Below are 21,392 nucleotides of genomic sequence, written 5' to 3' on the forward strand. Positions count from 1 at the left end.
TTAATATTCCGTAAACATGCGTATGGCACTTACAGTCTGTACAGTCGAGAGGAGGCTGCAAGCTGTACTGTGACGAATTGACGCTGGCGGGGGGGTGACATCGGCTGGGAGCATACCTCAGCACCCGACTATCTGGAACAGGATGTGTCGAATCTGGACTTTCTCTTCTCTGACAGTTTTGTAACAGGGGTGTTGTTCCCTCTCCCAACTCCAATACTTCTTCCCAACCCCAACTGCCAAGCATCCTCCTCCAAAAGATCTTTTCTTAGATAAACACTTGTATCTTCTTGAACTGTTTCGAACCTCTAACAAAATGTCCTAGATACAAGAAAGTATACAACAATTAGAATTATCGAAGAGTTGATACGAAGATCTTAATATATTTTATTTCAACATCGGATCACTAAAGTTATCTACTTCATTTCTAAGAAATAAAGTATTCTTATTCGCACAACCGGAAATTTGTTCAAAATTAAAAAACAAAATTGGTCTTATTCAAGGTTCTAAACTTTCTTATAAGCTTTTGTAAATAGTAGAATAAAAAAAGAACTTTGATGTTTATAGTTGTATTTAACAATATTTGGTTATAAGTTCAATAGAAACGGACTTAACAATCGAGAATATACACTAGTATAACCAGAATTTGATGATATCTTATGATGTGTCAGACAACTCGGGGACAAAGAAGCAGCAAGCTGACAGTAGTACGAATCACGCTTGCATGTGCATCATTCGGGTGTGATCGGTAGTGTCGAGAACAGCCGAAGTGTTGCGCGAGACTGGGACCGCCAGCACTCATTTACATTGCGAGCAGGACAGAGACAGCCAAGTAGTAAAATATTTTCGGCGATTGGGCCCATCTTATTCCAAGCAGTATACGCAAAGATTTAAGATTTTACTTTTCAGAAATTACTTCTCGATATAATAAAATTATAGTAAGTTTTAACAACTGTATGTATGTAATCTTCATCTTGTTGTTATCGGAAATGGAAAAATACGCTTCTTCCTCTGTAAAATTTTTATACGTATCTATTTAAAGTGTCAACGATTATATACGATTTAGAGTGGAAAACATTCATACTATACGCATTTAAAACAGGAACGACTTATTATAATTTAACGAAACATTCGACTGATCAAAATATTTATCATAAAGAAGCATTTTCCGATTAATATGAAATTTTACCTTCGACTAGATCAACGCATTAAAATCGTTAAAGTATTTTTCTTTTTAAATTCATGTTATAATTTGCATCATCGATAGCCCGGATATTAAACAATCGGTCGGTCACTTTCATCTTCCTCTCTTAACGTAATCTCGTCAGAGATTCAGTTTTTACATGGGAAAGTTTACAATTAACCGCGAGATTCCATAAAATAAAGGAGTTCACAAAGTTTACGTTCGTTTTTCATTTAGTTTCGTCTATTGGCAACGAAATGGAACGTGGGTGCTTATCGCACATTGTGGATTTGAGAAATACACTTTCGAAGAAAAAGAGAGCAGGTCGTTTCGCACGGCCGACGGCAGTGAGTACAACACCCACGCACGATTCACGCTCGTAGTAGAGAACGCTAGGAGTATACTATTTTATTGGCGCATCGTGAACATAACCTATTCATGATCAAATCACATATATTATCAGTATATTACAAAATTTAAATACTTTTCTCTGCGTCTTATTTACACCACGCGAACGTAATTTTGGAAATGCGAGCTTTGTATATAAAAAGAAAAACGAATAACGATATTAAAAAGAGAGAGAGTGGGGGGAGAGAGAGAGAGAGAGAGAGAGAAATAGAAAAAGAAAGAGAAGAAACGAAGATCGTGATTCGATACGGATTTAGAGGTACGTATCGATACATACATGAACGTATGCACGAGTATGTACGATGTACGTATATATGTATGTTTATACGTACATATACATGTCGCAAGAAAGGACGACGTGCGTGGACCGACCGTAGGGATCGTTCGGAACGCGAATGCATGTAAGTAAGTAGAGATGGTATCGCTTTCATCTCGCAGCTCGATCTCCGCTCGTTTACAAGAGAATGTAGACTCTTGATTCCAGAGGTGAGAGAGATCGAAACGCGAATCAACAACGGAGGAGATACACGCGGCGATGAAAACGGAAAACGAAGTGGTTACGGGTACTAGAAATTCCTACCTACCAGCATCCCAATGTCATAATGAACGACGACGACGACGACAATGACGACAACGACGAGGAGGAGGACGAGGAGGAGGACGACGACGACGACGACGACGACGACGACGACGACGACGACGAATTGAATTCGAACGAGACGTGGCTTATAGATAAATGAATGTGTCTGTGTGTGTGTGTGTATACGAGAGAGAAAGAGAGAGAGAGAGAGAGAAAGAGGAAACGATTTTGACGCTAAGAAAAAGTAGAAGAGACGACTCGTAGTTGACCGATGTGCCGAAAGGATTAAGAGGGGAATGCACTAACCTGGCTAACTTCCTACTTTGGCTCTGACTCACGGTGTTTGCCTTGCCTTTGCCCTCCCTTGTCCCGTGCCGTGCCGCGTCTCGAATCGCTTGGCTCGGCTCGCCTTACCCATCGTCCTACCCTCCCCGAGATTCTTCACCATTGTATCGCGTCCTTCTTCGCTTTCGCGCCCCTCTCTTTCACTCTCTCCCACCCTTCCACGCTCATTCTCCCTCCCGCCCCGTCTCTCACCCTCCTTCCCTCTCTTTCTCTATCTTCTTCCGTCGGACGAAGTAGGAGACTTCTTACAGGTATGTAGCGTAACACACGCAATATATAACACAGAAGAACCATTCGTCGGCTCGTTACGCGTGTAACAGAAGTAAAATTATTCGAAGTAGAAGAAGTTGGCTACGTTCGTCGAGCGACATTCGTCGTTCGTTTGTTTCCTTTCTTCGCCATCATTCGTCGTGATCTTTCGCTTTTGAATTTCCTACGTGGTCGCATTTTCGCGCGACCAATCGTACCTTTGTATTTTTTCTCTCTCAACGAAGAACGCTGTCGTTTCTTTCGTTCTTTCTTTCTTTCTCTCTTTCTCTCTCTCTTTCTCTCTTTCTTTCTTTCTTTCTTTCTTTCTTTCTTTTTCTTTCCTTACCCACTTACACGCTTGGCAACACGAAGCACGTGCGACTCGCGCACTTCGTTCACAACTTAACACACAGATCTCTGAAGCGAGAGGAAAAGGAGATACGGAAATGTCTCTTCTTGTTTCTATTTCTGTTTCTTTTTGTTTTTATGAATGGACGCTTCGAATCTATCGCCTACCTATCTATCTATCTATCTATCTACCTACCTACCTACCTACCTAACATTGTACAAGGATTTAAATAATCAACTCGAAGCAAAATTCAATCGCGCATTCCATCGTTATAATACAAACGACATTTTTTGCCTCGGTATATCGGCATTACGTATCGCGTTGCACGTCGAGGTCATTTGATATTCTCAAAATACGGGTCTTCTCCGTTAATTAAATGTCCTCCGAGAATCCAGCAAAATGAAATCGTTGATCGAATTAAAGAATACGGTGGAAAAAGGAGGCAGCACCATCTCGATCAGAACGGAGACAAATGAATACATATGGATCGAGAATGTTCGTTATAATATTTTGACAAAATATTTTTAAGTAACCTCTTTTACTTTACATCATCTCTGGCGAGAGCGCGGAATTTAATCGACGACAATAAAGAACTTCTCTGAAATCGATGTTTTTATTTGGAATTATTATCAATCTCTTCTTGGACAAGCAAATGTCATTCCATAAATAAGACAACGATCGACACGAGGTCGATTTTTTGACACGAATTGCGCTATTAATAATCATCGTTGATCGTAGCGCGGTATATTGACCTCTTCGATCCGATTATCAATAAAACTGGTTAGTTTTTCAACAAATTGAATGCATAAGAGAAGAAGAGAAAGAGATAAAGATAGAGAGGCAAGTGGAATGTTTCAGGTACATTGGAGAAGAAACGTTCGAAATTAGCATCGTATACAGGTGTCGTTAGTTCTAGGAATTCGACTACCCTCCGCAAACCGACACCGGTGTAATATACCTTTTTAGCGAGTTTAGGTAAGAAGCCAGCCAGTCGTTCAGGTAAGAAATTCGGTAAGTTCGTAAATGGAATGGGAGAGTGACGGATAGATTCTAAGGGGAAAGCTGCATACCGTATCTTTTTTCACAAATGCAAAGAAAGAAGGAAAAATAGGGAGGGTGAAAGAGAGGATCATTCTTTGGTCGCCTACATCAGCGAATACATTGTTCTTTCGATAGGTCTCCGTAGCAGATCCTTTAACTTGGTTTCGATTACTTTTAAACTGATACCTGTTCTCTAGTTTGTTCCTTCACCATTCTACGAAAATCGCCATTTTACTTCAACTGTTTAAACATAGTTTTCTTTGGACGAATAAGAAAACGCTCGACGACAATAGAGAAGTACTTTTCCAGCAAAGTATATATCTGTCCTCGAGTAGAAACATAAATCTAAGTTTCTCAACTACTACGCGTTAGAGGGAGAGAGAGAGAGAGAGAGAGAGAGAGAGAGAGAGAGAGAGAAATATGCGTGTTATAGATATCAGCAGGTAGAAGGGCGTGGGTCATACTTTAAAACGATTGTGAGCATCTTCGTTCATTCATCCGTTTATAAAAGGCGTAGCACCCCATGTTTGAGATACCTTCACCGCTTGACGCCGTTCCGCATGGTTTCGCCGTTTCTCGCCAACCCTCACCGCGATTGATTTCATCTGCGATCGTCGTCGCTTCAAAGGCACCTTTTTCCTCTCCTCCTTCTCATTCTCTTACTTCCATCACTGGTACTCGTCCACGTTTTGTTTCTCTCCCTCTCCCTCTCTCTCTCCGCCGCCCCCTCTCTCTGTTTGTCTCTCTCTTGTTTTCCATCTAACAAATTCTATCTTTAGACGGATCGCATTGGGCACATCGATTTCTTAACTCGATATTGTCTGACTGGCGTATTTACACACATCGTAGCATAAGTAAAAAGACGAATAAAAAGAAAAAGAAATAATAATACTAATAATAATAATAATAAAAAAAAAGAGAGAATTTCCAGGTTGGATATTTAAAACCGAGTTTAAAGAAATTATCGATTAAATTTCCAGGCTGATGCGTGGAATTGTGACGATATGACACTGCCCTTTAAAGTTATATTAATATACTTGTCGTACCCGTCTATTGCAGGTTGGGGAATGCATGCTCGACCGGCACGTGCCCACGTGTATTTATATGCGGAATGACAAACTACTGGAGTAGAGAATTAACAAGTGGATTCTACTATGATAAGAGAAAAACGTAACTTTGTTATCTGGTATCTTTTTTCAAAAAAAAAAAAGGAAAAAAAAGAGGAAAAAGAAAACAAAAATAAAAAATTAAAGAAGATAAAATAAATCGTCGAGTAGTTTGAATCTCCTCCTTTTATTTTTTTTTTTTAACCGCAAAAAAAATTTTTTTTTGCGGAGATCTCTTTGTCGTTCGATATATCCTTTTCTAAAATCTCGACCGATTAGTTTTTCCGAGAAAACTCTAGAAAGAAAAGGGCCGATATCGTTCTTTTCGCAACAGATCAACGGACTGACGCGTTTGAGAGGCACGCGTTATATATGCCCCATTGTGTCGTGTGACGTCATATACTCGTACGAGGCAAGTGCGCATGAAACTGCGCGCGTAGGGAGGACATTGAGTTGCATCGTATGCGCACACGCACTAGCTTCGATGCTTTCCTCTCGCTTTCTCTCTCTCTCTCTCTTTCTCTCGCGCGCACACGCTCTCCTCTCTCTTCCTCGTCATCTCGTGTAACATTCGAGAGAGGCCAGCGGTGTATAATTGGTAGGTGAATCTTCGGGAAGAGGAGGATAGGGGCCGCTTAGAAACAAGCACATCCGATTAATATTTAGGGCATGTTCATCGCCGAAGACTAGACTAGGAAACGTTATTCAAGATCGAGTGATCTAAGGAAAATGGACTTTAATCGAGAAGAGAAAATTTGAACAAAGAAGAGAAAAACAATGAAAACTAAGATTATTCACACTTATTTTAATTTTGTATAATGGATTTGTAAGTTGGAGCAATATCATCCGAGTATTCGTATACTTATTCCCATTTCATTTCTTTGTGACTATGATCAATTATATTTTGCAATAAAATTTGCCTCTCTCTAAGTGTGTAATATGCATGTACGTATGTGTGTAGGTAACACTACTATTCTTAGTATTTATCAATCGTTCTTATCAGTGAGATTTAATTTATTTTTACGAGGATAAGATCAGAAAGTAGAAACGCTTTATCGGTTTACCGGCATTTGTATCAAAATGTAGTCCTTCGTGACTTTTCGTAAAATTTCAAAACTTTTCAAACCACGATACAACACAAATACAATGTACGATGTATGTATATCTTAAACCGTTTCTCTTCAAACGTTGACCTTCAAAGGTAAAGAAAAAAAAAATTGAAAAGTATCTACGTTGAATCTTTCGTATCGTTAAAAAGGTCACCAAGGACTATATTTTAATACAAAAAAAAACATATATATGTATATAATAATGTTTTTATTTCCGATCTCCTTTATTTTGTTGGCTAAGGAGACAAAGGATGATTCTGAACGTATAAAGAATTATATAAAATATTCTTATTCTTAACATAAAGATATATTTATATGGAAATTGTAATGCGACTTGTTAGAACAATGAATGAAAGTTGGGTATAGTGAAAGGAATTCGTTGAAAATTCTCCGATATAACTTCATCGTTCGCGATTCACATCGCGAAGTAAGCGAAGAAGTTACGTCCATTCTTTACACGCGATGCGTACTATAAGACGACACGATGATGAATATAGTACGATACACGTAAGCTATGTAGATACTATGTAGATAGACATATATAATAGGTAGATGTATATATGTATGTACATATGCACATATAATGTGCAAGTGAAAGAGTACGTCCATCGGGTTAGCACACGTGCGCGCGCACGCAAGTACCAGTTCGTATTAAAACTCGAAAGATACTTTACCCACACGAACACAGATATATATTTATATATATGAGTGTGTACGTGTGCGTGCGTATACGTCAATCGTGGGAGTATAGAACACGCTTGTGTACATGAATTCAATATTTATTACGGTGTCGCAGAGGTCGTCGAGTTAGTCTGTAAAGGCAACAGAGGGTCAAAATTGAAGCACGAAGAATGAAAAGAGAGATGAGTTGCCTGTCTTTTTCATTTTTTTCCTATTCCGAAAGAAATTCGAGCTAAATTATATTCGGGTATGACATAGTCTATTTAAAAAAGAAAAGAGAGAGAGAGAGAGAGAGAAAGAGAGGGAGAGAGAGAAGAAAGAAAACAAAAAACCACGAAAAAATTACGACGACGGTTGAAATTTATCCGAGACACGAGAAGAACGTGGCTCTTTGTAATTATGCACGCACGCCATGTTTTATTTTGAGTAAAGTTCATAGATCGTGTGCAACAGTTTGTTAAAGCAAAAACCGTACTTCACATTCGATTCTCAAGTTTAACTCGTGGTATAAAGTGTGTATAAAGGCATAAGCACGTTTATAATCGCGACACCGGTTACGACACAGTTCAGTCAGCTTAGTTTGTACGTAAAGAAGCAGAGAGAGAGAGAGAGAGAGAGAGAAAGAAAGAGTGTCTGCTAGACAGCACGTAAGAATATGCACATATGAATGCATCGCTTACAATGCTTACATATTACAAATATTGGTTGAATCATTCATTTAGTATAGAGATTGAAATAACAAACTGACTCAAATTCCTTCTCCGGGGGGGATGTAAATAATTACACGTGTAAATAAAATACCACAAATCTTTTCAATGAAAAACGAACGAACACATATATCGCATACTATCGGAGCCTGGATTTCTAATGCTCATGTCTCTTATCGTTAGGTAAGCAAACTGAACGCGAGTTTCGATCTAACCGATTGTTAAATGCGTCGATTACGCAAGTAGGTTCGTAATTCTGCCGGCTTAATGAACAAATTGATTACGAATACCTTTAAATGTGCTGTTTGGGAAAAAGAAAGCACCTGATTCGAAGAACGCTTATGGAAAATTGATAAAGACTCGATCGAAGAGAGAGAGAGAGAGAGAGAAACATGATGATCGTCACGTTGATCTTTGAAAAAATTCTTCCGGTTTTTTCGTGTTTATCGAACGTTGCACGTAAAAAAAAGTTTTTTGATTATATTTCCACGAATGAATGTTTCTTAACCGACATTAAATTGAAACAAGAGAAAAGATAGTAACGGGCCATTGATTTCAATTAATTTAAAAGTTAATTGAAAAGTTAATGCATAATGAATACAGAGCAACAATAAAATAATTACTATGTAGAATATAGTTTAAAAAGGTAAGAGAGCAACGATGAAGGGAGGGAGAGAGAGAGAGAGAGAGAGAACAAAAATGGAAGAACAGAAACATAATCAAAAAAAGATCGAGTGGCGCCATATTTAAAAATCCAATGCAATTAAAATCCTTCGTCGATCCGAAAGCTATTATACCCGTGTAGTATTACCCGATGTAACACGCGCGCATTAGATTAAACACAAAAGTTACACAACGTGATTGCGCTGCTTCGTACAAAAATCATCGAGGGAGATAGTGCGTTCTTTTCTCTCCCTCGTAAACCTGCCACCACCGCGTTGACTTTATCGGATGCGTTATTATCACCCAATACGGTTGCGGATGCGCAAAGAACGTTGGTTGCCACGGTCGTTTATGAGGAGGAATCGTAAGATGGACGGAACTGGAGCGGGGGAGGGGGAAGGCGAAGGGATGAGAGAGGGGAGGCAGACATAGACGGTGAGACAATAAGAAAAATGAGAGAGAAAGAGAGAGATAGCGCGATGCGAATCACAAACACGGTGAAGCGGATCAACGAACCCAACTGAGAAATATTCGTAGATCGCGCCGAAGTAGAGAGAGAACATGCATGAAACGACGCGTTAAGACACGTTCAGACAAGTTAAAACGCGTCAAGGAACGCCTCCTTATCGTCCCACGACAACGACGATCGATTTAAAACTTCGCTGCTACCTCGCCAGATCGTATGTACGAACGTAAATATGTGTGTATGTGTATATATACACAGGATTAATCTCGCATAACACGTGATCATCTTTTGATGTATTTAAAAAAAAATGTTTTCAAATTCTACGAGCGAAGAAAGAATGTCTCGTGAAATGTGTACTACAGCCACCTTGTGGACCTCGCTACAAGTTATGCGAGATGGTAAAATAGTTTCAAAAATCTATCGACCGTGGACATTTTTAAACAAGCGATTTCCAATTGGTTGGTCGTCCGTCAGACAGTTCACCCTGCGAGTTCTTTCTCTTTTTTCTTTCTCTTTCTTTCGTAGACACAAAGTATAAAACCAAAGGGAACGAGGATATTTCTCTGTCCGTCCGATAGGTTGGGAGGAAGGAAAGGAAGTTCATAAATTGATACAAGTTTATCGTCCGTCTATCACTATTTATCGACTGTATCGCAGACTATCGCGGGTCAGTCAATTCCGTACACTTCTCGCTATCGCGAAACACTAAATACATACATATATGTATATGGTGTATATACATGTATATATATGCTCTCTCTATTTGTGGTAATTCTTTTGAAATAAGGGAAACGATCGACGCGCATATTTCGTTAGTTAACGAAACGAGACGACAAAAATTATTTAAAAAAAAAAAAAAACGACGATAATGACGACAAAAACAACAATAATGACGATAACAACGACAGAATGACGACACAACGACACTGACGACACGATGACGATGCAGCAAAGAAGACATTAAGAATAGACTTTCCCACTTGACCAATCCAATCGGGAGAAAAAGGGAGATTTTAGTTATTCCATTAAATATCCTAATTAAAGTATGACGGAGTTTAAATTTGGTCCAGGAGCATCGATTTATTCGAAGAAAAGTGGGGAATCTCGAAGATAAGAGAAAAAGGGACAGAGATATCGTTCGTACATACGTACGTTACACGCGCGTTGAAAAATTACTAAAAATTATTAAAATTTATATTACGAAGCGATCTATCGTAGGACGAGACAACATGGACGTAGTAGTCTAATCAGGCGTTGAAAATAGTTGATGATATCGTCTCGCTGAAGACATCGACATGACTTTCATTTGCTTGCAAGACGAGGTCGAAATGAAGAAAGAGAATAGAGAGAATAGAGAGGAAAGAGAAACAGAGAAAGAAATTTATTTAAACGTTTATTACGATACTAATACCTGTCAACTGAAAACAAGAAATTACGAAGGGACATTCAACGTAGCCAACCGAGCGACGACAACGACAGCATCAAATTTCGCACGGTCAAGGGTCTCTAGAACTCTACTCTCGAAGGAAGCACGAGGTGTACGATGAATGCGACATAAGGAAGGGAGAGACGATAAAATGGAGAGAAATCAGACGGCTAAGAAAAGAGAAGGGGAGAGAAAAGAGAGAGATAGAGAGAGAGAGAGAGAAGAAGGGAGGGAGAAAGAGGAGACAAGAGCGAAAAAGGAAGATAGTTACGGTGTGTGGTGCGCGCGTGCGTGTCCTTCTGTGTAGGCGCGTGAAACGAAAGGGAGAAAGACAGGAAACTATGCAACGTGCGATACGAGAGAGCACAGCTTCGATTTTATTCGTCGTTGTAGAGAATGATAGTCGGAAATGCAAAGGCAAGAATTCGCACCGATCAAATCCCAATGAAACAACACAACACAACCTGCAGCACGTTCCCGTCCATTTATATATTAAAGTGCACATCGCGTCTTTACTGGTAGTAAAGTCATGCGCGCGCGCACTGCTTTGCTCATCATCGTTCTCTCCTTGGCATCCCTTTTTTCGTCGTGACCATCATTGTCGTCGTAATATTACTTGTCTCCTACTGGTTTGCGAATAGTAGTAGTACTGACAGTTGTCTAGTGGCAATATAGTATAGTAATGCAGTAGTACTAACACTAGAATAGTAGTAGTAATGTAGCATAGTAAAGTGGTGTAGTAATAGTATGTAGTAGTATAGTAGAGTAGTGTAGTAATGTAGAATAGTGTAGTAGTAGTAGTAGTAGTAGTAGTAGTAGTAGTAGAGTAGTAGTAGTAGAGTAGTAGTAGTAGTAGTAGTAGTAGTAGTAGTAGTAGTAGGAGGAGAGTAGTAGTAGTAGTAGTAGTAGTAGTAGTAGTAGTGTAGTAGTAGTAGTAGTAGTAGTAGGAGAGTAGTAGTAGTAGTAGTAGGAGAGTAGTAGTAGTAGTAGTAGTAGTAGGAGAGTAGTAGTAGTAGTAGTAGTAGTAGTAGTAGTAGGAGAGTAGTAGTAGTAGTAGTAGTAGTAGTAGTAGTAGTAGAGTAGTAGTGTAGTAATAGAGTAGTAGTAGAATAGTATAGTAATAGTAGTGTGTAGTCGCGTCGTTGGCGGCAGCAACGACTGACGCGGCGCACAGCGTTACTATTATTATTCACTAACACAATAAACCCATTGTGTTCCCGGTGGCACATTCCGCGCATACGCTAGTATGCACGAGTACAAGGGTGGACGCGTGACACGATTCACCGTTCACCGGCCATCTCTTTTCTGTTGCGAGTCAAGCCGAACGGAGAATCGGATCCGTTCGGTCGGTGGGTTGCCGCTGCCGCCGGCCGGACACGCTCGTGGTGAATATCGCTACAAGTTTTCTCTGTGTGTTGTGTGTATGTGTGCGCCGGAGAAAGAGAGCACGCGCGCGCGCGCACGCGCGCGTGGGCACGATAGAGAGAAAGAAAGAGAAAGAAAGAAAGAGTAAGAGACAAGAGCGACACTGCTGTTCGCGACGAAGAGGGGATACCAACGCGAAAGGGGGAAACTGGTGGGACGAGAGTCAATGTAAGAGGAGAAGGTGGGAGCGAAAGGTTGAGAGTGCGATCAGGGGAGGGATGAGGGAAGCAAGAAGCAAGAAGGTGGAGGGAAAGAGAGAGGTGAGCGACGAGGAAAGTGCGAGACGCGTATGGTCGTCGTATAAATAGAAGCTATAGGCGGCGTATACTGACTCCTAGAGTAGAGGTAGTGGATACTCGTAGCAAGGACGAATTACTTCGCTTGCTTTTACCACGGACACGGGAGTCACTGACACATTATAAAAGCTCGTGCGCACGTGCACGTTTACACGCGCGCACACGCGTAACGTATCGTACGTACGTCTCTTACTCTCTATGCGCGCGAGCGAGTCACGAAAGAATAGCATGCATATACGCGCATACACATCGCGCGCGCAACACACACGCACACACACCTATGTGCAAAGCACCGAGAGAGCGAGTTCACGCAGAATGCGAGGCTCTCTTGGATACAGGGTCCTGCCTGTGGTCACCACCACCCGCTGCCACCGTCTTCGTCCTCGTCGCCGTCACCGTCGCCGTAATCTGTCACTACGGCGACGTTCTCCTTCCTAGGCGCCAGTTTCGGCCATTCTGTTTCATTCGGTCACTAACCATCGATGTCTCGAACAAAAGATCAGAAGAGGAGAGTAGAGGAATACGGTGAACGAGAGCACACAAATGGCAGGGTTAAACACGTACGTGTACAAACATACACACACATACACCGAGAACGCGATGCCCAGAACTGGTAAATTCCGAGGCAATTATCGGCTTCGCAGAGAAGCTCTCTCGGACTCTCCGTACTTCTTCTTTACCCTCGAGAGACCGGACACGACTTTCCTTCTTTTGTTAGATCACACACACTGCGAAAGAAGAATGGAATAGTTTCCCGATAGTAGCACATATATTATACATACAACCGGTGTAGGACACGATCGGAAGCGAGAATAGAGGGAGACGTTCGCTCGTACGATTCTACACTTTGCGAATTCAATTTAACCGATACGCTGCGTACGCGAACGAGAATCACAAATGTTCCATCTACGAATTATTGACATCTTTCTTTTTTTATACATAGCTATTATATGTGCTCGCACCCGTCACCGTTACCGTCCTCGTCCTCGTCGTCCTCGTCGTCGTCGTCGTCGTCGCCGTCGTCGTCGTCGTCGCTGCGCGACGCCTCGTTCACACTCTCCCCCTCCCATTCATTCCTTCCTCCTTTCTTGCCACCCCGCACGACGACGATCACGTACAGTCTCGGACTTCTCGGTTGCTCAACTGAACCGCTTTACACTCCGGCAGCTCTTACAACCGAGCGATCACGCGCGCGCATCTACGTTCTCCTCCTCGTCGCTACGTTCCTCCCTCCCCGAAACCCTATCCCCAGCTCACTACGCCAGCGATCCAGTCGGGCGCGCGTATACGCGACGAGCATCGCGTAGAGAGCAGACACGCGGCCGCTAGCGAGCGAGTATGCCGACGTACGAAATATCTCTGACGATGACGCGGCGCACAATGTGCCTTCATTTTTGCACTCTGTTTCACTTTTTTAATTCTCATAGTTACACTACGAAAAAAAAAAACAAGAGAGAGAACATTCCGTTTCTTAACGTTGCGACGAACATCTAATTCGAAGTGTACGGCTAAAGACACAGGCTCGACGTTACTCGTCGCCGGGCCTGCTTCGTAGTTCGGTCTTTATCATCAGGGCCGTCTTACGGATTATCCTGATACACACGGGATCGACACGGTGCGAGTCTGCGCGCAATTTTTTGCTTTTTATTTTCGTTGCGAAGGATTATAACGATAATTTTATTGATATTCTATTTTTTTTTTGTATATGGATACAAAATGACCGATAAGTCGTTGCTTCGGTCTGCTTTTGATTTTTTAATTTTATGATTTAAGAAAAAAAGGGATTGTAAAGAGATACGAACTGTTAAGTATATATATATATATATATATATATATATATATATATATATATATATATTCGAAGAAAATATTGTGTTGTATTGGGAAATTGATAAAAAATGTTTTATCGTAGTAAACGAAAAATAATTCAATTCGTGTTTCATAATATCTATAAAAGGCAATTACCATAAAACCAAATATATTATGGTTGATGGTAAACATTTTGTCGTTTTTTTCAGCATTGTTTTTCCTTCACAATAAAATAAATAATATTTTCTTATAGATCCGATCGTTCTTATAAGAAGAACGTGTTCGTACTTACTCACCGTGGAATTGCCCCAAAAGTATATGCGATATAAATTCAAATTACGCGCGCGAACTCTGCTGTGATTCTCTTTCGTTATGAAAACGTAATCGTAGAGAGATAGGTAACGAAATATCGGAGCGAGGATACATAAGCGCGCCAGATTTAAACAGAACTGTGTCGATCAATGCTGATACGGAGTCGTTACCAGGAGTCGAGAATTATTGAAAAGACACATCGTACTTGGCAACTCGTTCGATTCCCTACCCTTCTCTCGACGTTGGTACCTATTTCCGGGACACGACAGAATAGTGATAAAATGGATCTCTATTTCTCGCGTGTACATAATAACCAACCTGGTTTTATCTCGATCGAGTCTCGATCTAATATCACTTGGCATTTAATTGTATTCGTTCTTATACCTTTGCTGAATAGTTGGATAAGTTTCTAACCTCATTCATTCCTTTCCTATATTGCTTTTATATGAAAGAAGAAGCGAGATATGGGAAAGATTAGGAACGAAGAAGTAAGGGAAGTATAAGTTCGAATAGAACCGTGGACAGTGCATTAGCGAGTTCACGTACTTTTTCTCTTTCTCAAAAAATCTGTCGATCCTAAGATCGTGTCGACCTCTTCCTTCGTTAGCGCTAATCGTTCAATCATTTCTTCTTTTGCTTGTATCACGGATCGAGCGTGGCAACAACATTCGATTAATCGTTCTTTACCTGTGGTTTGCTCGTGTACGTGGCGACGGTGGTGGTTGTGACGGGGGTGGCAACGGTGGCGGTGGCGGTAGTGGTAGCGGTAGTGGCGGATATGCTTCGCATCGAACAAAGGCGAGAACGAAAAAGCAAGTGCGTGCGGGCGTAGAGAAGAAAGCGGGACATAGGAGGATAGAAGCTAGAGAGAGATAGAGAGACGGAGAGAGAAAGAGAGAGAGAGAGAGAGAAAGGAAGAAAAGAAAGAAATAGAGAGAGAGAGAGAGAGAGAGAGAGAGAGAGAGAAAGAGGGACAAACAGAAAGAGACTAACACGACGATCCTTCTTCTCCTGTGGCGCTGCTGTCGCACCGCTCACTCCTCTAGTCTATCGCTGAGAGCACTATCGGAGAACCACCGCACCTTCCTCCATGTTGCTCGATACTCGAGATTCTCTGCAGAGAGAAAGATCGACGATTGGCACTAAACACTACGAAGAATAAACGAAAAGAGAGAGATGATAGGGCACGTGCGTGCGTAGATTTTTTCTCTTTCTCTCTCTCTCTCTCTCCTCCCTTTCTTTCTTTCTTCTCCCACACACGTACACGCATACACAGAACACATATACACAATAAAGAGAGCACTTGACCGAAAAATGTACCGGCGGCAGCTCCCGTAGCCTCTCTGTCACCGCGCGCGCGCGTACTATCTCCACGCTCCTCGGCACTACTGGAGACCTTGCTCGCTCGTCTGCGACTAACGCGCGCGCGGTTGACCGAGAGAAAGACACCAAGAAGAGAGACAGAAACAGCTGTGACGCGCGACGCCCGGCCAGCCGCCATTTACAGAAACGCACACAGCCTTTCTTTTTCTCTTGCTTTTTCTCTCCCTCTCTTTTCCTCTTCTCTTTCTTTCCCACTCTCTCTCTCTCTCTCTCTCTTTCTCTCTCTCTCTCTCTCTCTCTCCCTCTCTCGCTCTCTCTGTCTTTCTTTTTCTCTCTCGACGTACCTTACCTCTCCGCCAGTGCAACCCTCCCTCCTCCCCAACCGACGCGTCTATCCGACCTATCCCAATTACAGCAACGTCCTTGAAGTGACTAACACCTCGTCGTTCACCGGCTATGTGAGAAATACGGAGTGGGATACGTGTACGTCAGTCGAAAGAAGGAGAAATATAGGGGTAATAGAGAAAGAGAGAGAGAGAGAGAGAGGAGAGGAAAAGTCTCGTTGCTGGGGAGAAGAGCGTTCCGACGACGACCACGACCACGACCACGACGACGACGACGTCGTCACGTCGACGATGATGAGAAGCGAGAGAAGCTCCGAGGAAAAGAAGGAAAGAAGAGGAAGAGTGCTTTAAACCTTCGTCAGGCGCTTCATAGGAACAAGACGAAAGAGAAAAGCGGTGTAGAGTCCATGGTTCCTGGAATGCTTGTCTCCGGGCAAGATAGGAGGGGACACCAAGCAACGAGGAAAGGGTGGAAGGACAAACTAGTGGGGATAACGAACACGCCTCCGTACACTGGAAAAGAGAGAGAATAGGAAAGGTTGCTCGACGTGGAACGTCAGAGAGTTACGGAGTAGCGCATTGAAATCGCGATCTTAATGCGTCTCTCTCTCTCTCTCTGTTTCTCCTCCTCTTTTTCTCTTTCTTTCTTCTCATCGTTCGCATTCGTTACCGCGAGATCGATGGCGCGCTAATCGCTGAGAATATCGTCGCGCGATGAAAGAAGAGTACCGATCACGCACAGCCTCCACCGCACTTGAATGACACTTGTAGCCCTTCTACGAGCTCTTCCATTACTCTCTTAATGAAATGAATATTGTATAGGCGAGCACGGGTCTCGTTCGCTCTCCAACGATTTATCTCATTCGATACTCCTCATTTCCTTGGAAATTTCTGAAGATTAACATTATTCGATATTTCGTGACGTATTCGATATATCGAACACGCATTTTTGCATATTCGAGACTTTCAAAATCGGATACTTATTATGACATTTCGAAAGATTATTCTTCGATTAGAAAATTCCTAGAGGTCATCGCACCGTACATTGTTTTAAATCGATTCTCTTAAAGGGTAATGGTTTTTCTTTGCTTCTCGTCGAACGGCATCTCGATTATTGATTCAGCAGGTGTCGATCTTGAACGGTTAAAGAAATGCTTCAGAAAGTGGATTTTCCGAGTAACGATCGGAGAACTCGAATGCGATCGATTACGCTTACATTGCGTTGATTTCTTGCGTTATATACGTATTAATCGTTTTCTAAACATTCTATCGTTGGCAATACTATTGTCGAATTTCTCACAAAAACATTATTACGTCCTTTCTAATGGGCAGCTGCAACCTGACATCGAACAGAAAGAGTGAGAGAGAGAGAGAGAGAGAGAGAGAGAGAGAGAATGGGTGCGCGCGAAATTGGTCGGTTCGTTTGAAAGTTGAAGAAGCGCGCTTTTCGCTACTTGTATACATACTGGAGCACCAGCAGCACGCGCGCATACACACACACACACGCACGCACGCACGCACGCACGCACATGAACACATGGACGTACACATACGTATAACTATTGAATACTCTTGCTCGTCGTAATAGACGCGTTTCCTGTTAAGCAAGCGTAGAAACTCGACTTTCGAAGAAACGAGGTTTTTCGTTCTAATCACGAAGGTGGTAAAGAGAAGGAGGAAGAGGAGGAAGAGGAGGAAAACGATGAGAGGTGAATCATCGACACTCGGTACACACATTCGTATCTATATACATAGGATATATAACACATATGGAAACCGAATACGTATTCAAATTGCATAAAAATTCTCACGCGTATATAGAAAAAAAGAAGAAAATGAAAAAGAAGAGAAGCGGCATATAGGCGAGGTACACGTGCGTCGTCGGCTCATCGTTCGCGTACGAGCCACTCACACTCGTGGGAACGAACAAAAGAGATAAGATCGACGCTTTGCACGTTAAACTAATTGCGCACGGCGACGGTGGCGATATTTAAAAGCAAGATATATATATATGTATATACACAACATATATATACATACATACGTACTTTGCAGCCGCCCTTCTTTACCCTTCTCTCTCCTCACCGGCGCTTCTCTTTCGCGCATCGTCCATTCTCCTTCGCCTCTCTCTCTCTCTCTCTTTCTCTCTGTTTCTTTGTAAAAGAAATGGAAAAAAAGGAGCACGGCGCGGGCGCACTGATTTCTCGCAAGATAAAAAAGAAACGCATCGGAGGTTACGTTAGGCGCGTCGTTCTCTGGAACAAAACTAAAAGAACAAAAAAAGAATAGAAAAAGAGAAAGATAGATGGATAGATAGTGAGAAAGAGAGAGACAGAGAGAAAGAGAGAGAGAGAGAGAGGGAGAGGGGAAAAAAGACGCATCATCCCTCTCTCTTTCTTTCTCTCTCTTTTTAACACGCGCGCGTATTCTAACTTATTTGTGTTTACGTCACCGGGTGATTTTTTTCTTTCTTCTTTATAACTATTATTATTACTATTATTATCGTTGTTTGATACACGCGGATAGAAAACGGTAGGAGATTTCAAGTTTTGCGCTTTTATTTCCTTAATTTCTTATGATATAATACTAACAAAACATTTAGTTTTTACAAAACGTGTCTGTATGTTCTTCTTCTTCTTCTTTTGACGTGTGCGTGCGCGCGCTAGCGCGAGCGCGGTGTGTATGTGTGTCGTGACAAAAGCGGCTATGAGCGTTATGCGCGCATTTTGCGCGCATAGCGTTCCTGGTTAAAATGTAGAGATTATTTACGATTATTTCATAAGTTTAGTTTTATTTTTATTTCATTTTTTTTTTCTTTCTTTCTTTTCTGCGGCGAGTAGATGGATTTATAATAATAATAGTCATAATAATAATCATAATCATAATCGTAATAATAATAATAATAATAATAATAATAATAATAATAATAATAATAATAATAATAATAATAAAAGAGATTTATAATACGCAGATGAAGGATATGTCACGTGTGCCTCGCTTTCCCATAGGCTCTCTTCGTTTGAATTTGTATCTCGTTTTGTTTTTTTTCTTTTTCGCTTTTTTTTTTTTACTTTACTTTTTTCTTCTCCTTTTTTGCGAATATCGATTTTGCGCGAGTCTACATACGACGTGATCGATTTTGTTCTCCCTTTCCTTTTTTTTTTTCTGCGATTCCTTAATATATTTCTTCGTGAATAATAAATGTATGATAAACGCATGAAGGGATAAAAATGCTACTACACAACATGCGATATAATAATAGTATCATTATACCTCGATAATTAGTAGCTATAAATAGTTTTCAATAATTATTTGTCCAAACACTGAATATTTTACAACAGCCATCGATATCTCAACTAGTCCATAACTCTATTAAACAGTTAGCAACTTTTACAGTTTCAATTTTCACTTTAATAGTTATGCGTAGCATGTCTGATCGAATATCGTATCAATAATAGGGGTATATTATAAATTTTGTAATTTCCTAAAAAATATCCTCTAAAAAATATGTTGACCTAAAGATTATTATGACTGATAATCACAGACAATTTTTTTTTTTTTCAATTTTCCTTTCGTTCCACCTTCAGTTCGTTCTTAATATTATTCTGTTCTCTCTCTCTCTCTCTCTCTCTCTCTCTACTCACTCTCTCGCTCTCTCTCTATTTACTCACTCTCTCGCTCTCTCTATTTACTCACTCTCACTCTCTCTCTCTCTCTCTCTCTCTCTCTCTCCCTCTCTCTCTCTTAAACAAGTACGACGTTCAAATCTCTACATTTCGTTTAAACGTTAGAATAATTATATAGTTTTTCTTTTTTACAAGAAGCGTTTTATATTTCGATTTGAATTCCTTAGTCTCTTAAATACTCCTCAGAGGTATATTTAACAGAAAAGATGCGAAGAGAGAAAGCTCCTATTTGTAAAAGAGAGCTCGATGTGACGTTTCCCGAATTTATTTAAAGAAGGAAAGCAGGAAAAAAATGAAATAAAATATAAATAAATAAAAGTACAAAAATGGGCAAAAGTCGGCAACGTCGAGTAATAATAATACGCAATAAATTTACAATCACAATTTTGCATATTTTTCTTCGATACAATTCGAACAGTATATATTTCAAATTTGCCGCCCGCCCGAATAGGTATAGGAAAAAAGAAAAAAATAATAAAATAATAAAAAAATAGAACGACATTTTGTGTGCCTAAGGATCGGTGACTCGGTGATGTATTATGCTTTTTATCCATAGAATTATAAGTAATGGTAATTAATTAATAGTAATGATAATAACGAGAGCATAAGTGTAATACTACTAAAGAAGCACGTCTATACTCTGCTAACAGATTAGAAAATACATAGGAGCAGTTTAAAAAGTTACAGAGTATGTGTGTTGTGAAAAAAAGATATGTATGTAAATAAATCGAATTCACCGGGGGGTAAAGGAAAATGATGTTTCTTTTTTTTTTTCTTCTTGTTGTTGTTTCTTTTTCATATTCAAAGACGCACAACCGTTAAAACTACTTTGTTTTCATTTCCTTTTCGGAGCATATATATCTTACGAAATATTGTAAATAAAAAAATAATTGGAAAATACAGCATGTTTCGTACATGACTATATATCTATGCGTAGCCATATAACCAGACAGTACATAGTCCATTTTATAACGATCACCGTGGGTAGAGCGACGCACAAAAGGAGGAATTTTGAAGTACGCTTTATTTATTTATAAATTCTCTGCGCTTTCGTACTTCAAAATACCGCATATATTAATTTTGGTTACGATTTTTAAGAAACGATTAATGAGGCTTTACTCGAACGAGAAACGCATCTTCCTTGTCCTGTAAAATGATTGATCCGCAAATCCGTTGAATGCTAGTTCCTAGTCCATCATGTGCACCGTTTCGAAAATCTCACGACATTAATTTATTTTGCATATTTTCGTTATTATTACTTTTTCGCTCTTTCTTTCTTTCTTTCTTTCTTTCTTTTTTTCTTTCTTTCTTCCTTCCCTCCCTCCCGCCCCTCCCACCCGTCTCCCGTTAATCTCCCCGCCCCACCCCCCTTAGAACCACTCCAGCGCGTAATCAATAAATATCAATAAAATATCTAACATTGCTATTATATTTTCAAGTAATGTACCTTCCTTATGGCGTATTACCTTTTCTTTACAGATTAAAATTAATTATCATTATATTAACAATATTCGTCATCTCCCAATAATAATTATTTAATTATCGGTAATTACAATATTAAAAAAGATTCAGAATATCTAAAACAAAATAAAATAAAAAGAAAAAAAAGAAAAAAAAAAAAAGAAAAAAAATAATAAAAAAGAAATGGCAATTTCTCGTGACCAGAACAAGTTCCCATTTTTACCTTGTTTTCATCAACTTTTTACAACTCAGCATACACATTTTGTACCAAACCAGGCCGATTAGAATGTTAACGCGGCTGGCATTATTCGTTCGATTGAAATAATGCTCCTGCCGTTTCATTTATCCTTTATATTACTTCATTAAATAATTCGCGATCGGTATTCATCATATAACGCATTTCTTATTATTTATTATCAAACACTT

General features: G+C 40.3%; 1 protein-coding gene and 2 long non-coding RNA genes across 14 annotated transcripts in view; 1 reads left to right on the forward strand and 2 right to left on the reverse strand.

Moving 5' to 3' along the window:
- The window catches only part of LOC122635050 (protein capicua homolog), a 29,045-nt gene extending 11,766 nt beyond the window's left edge, over positions 1–17,279 (reverse strand). For 4 of the 12 annotated variants that reach the window (XM_043824804.1, XM_043824802.1, XM_043824806.1 and 1 more), the window contains exons 1-2: positions 14,840–15,735; positions 34–318 (exon numbers count right to left, since the gene is read on the reverse strand). The gene's annotated coding sequence lies outside the window, so the exon portion shown is untranslated. Of the gene's footprint in view, positions 1–33; positions 319–2,474; positions 3,058–12,309; positions 13,759–14,839; positions 15,736–15,819 lie in introns of those variants that run through there. The other 8 variants (XM_043824799.1, XM_043824794.1, XM_043824801.1 and 5 more) reach the window with 8 other exon arrangements.
- Positions 1,775–5,343, forward strand: LOC122635058. Its single transcript, XR_006328555.1, has 2 exons — positions 1,775–2,151; positions 5,212–5,343. It is a non-coding gene; the product is annotated as an uncharacterized LOC122635058 (long non-coding RNA).
- A 1,080-nt stretch (positions 17,280–18,359) lies between the features above and the next one.
- Positions 18,360–20,826, reverse strand: LOC122635057. The gene is made up of 2 exons (XR_006328554.1): positions 19,522–20,826; positions 18,360–19,458 (listed from the first exon to the last, which is right to left on the reverse strand). It is a non-coding gene; the product is annotated as an uncharacterized LOC122635057 (long non-coding RNA).
- Positions 20,827–21,392: the final 566 nt, after the last annotated feature.

Source organism: Vespula pensylvanica, chromosome 17, assembly GCF_014466175.1.
Source record: "Vespula pensylvanica isolate Volc-1 chromosome 17, ASM1446617v1, whole genome shotgun sequence".
NCBI classification, from domain to species: domain Eukaryota; kingdom Metazoa; phylum Arthropoda; class Insecta; order Hymenoptera; family Vespidae; genus Vespula; species Vespula pensylvanica.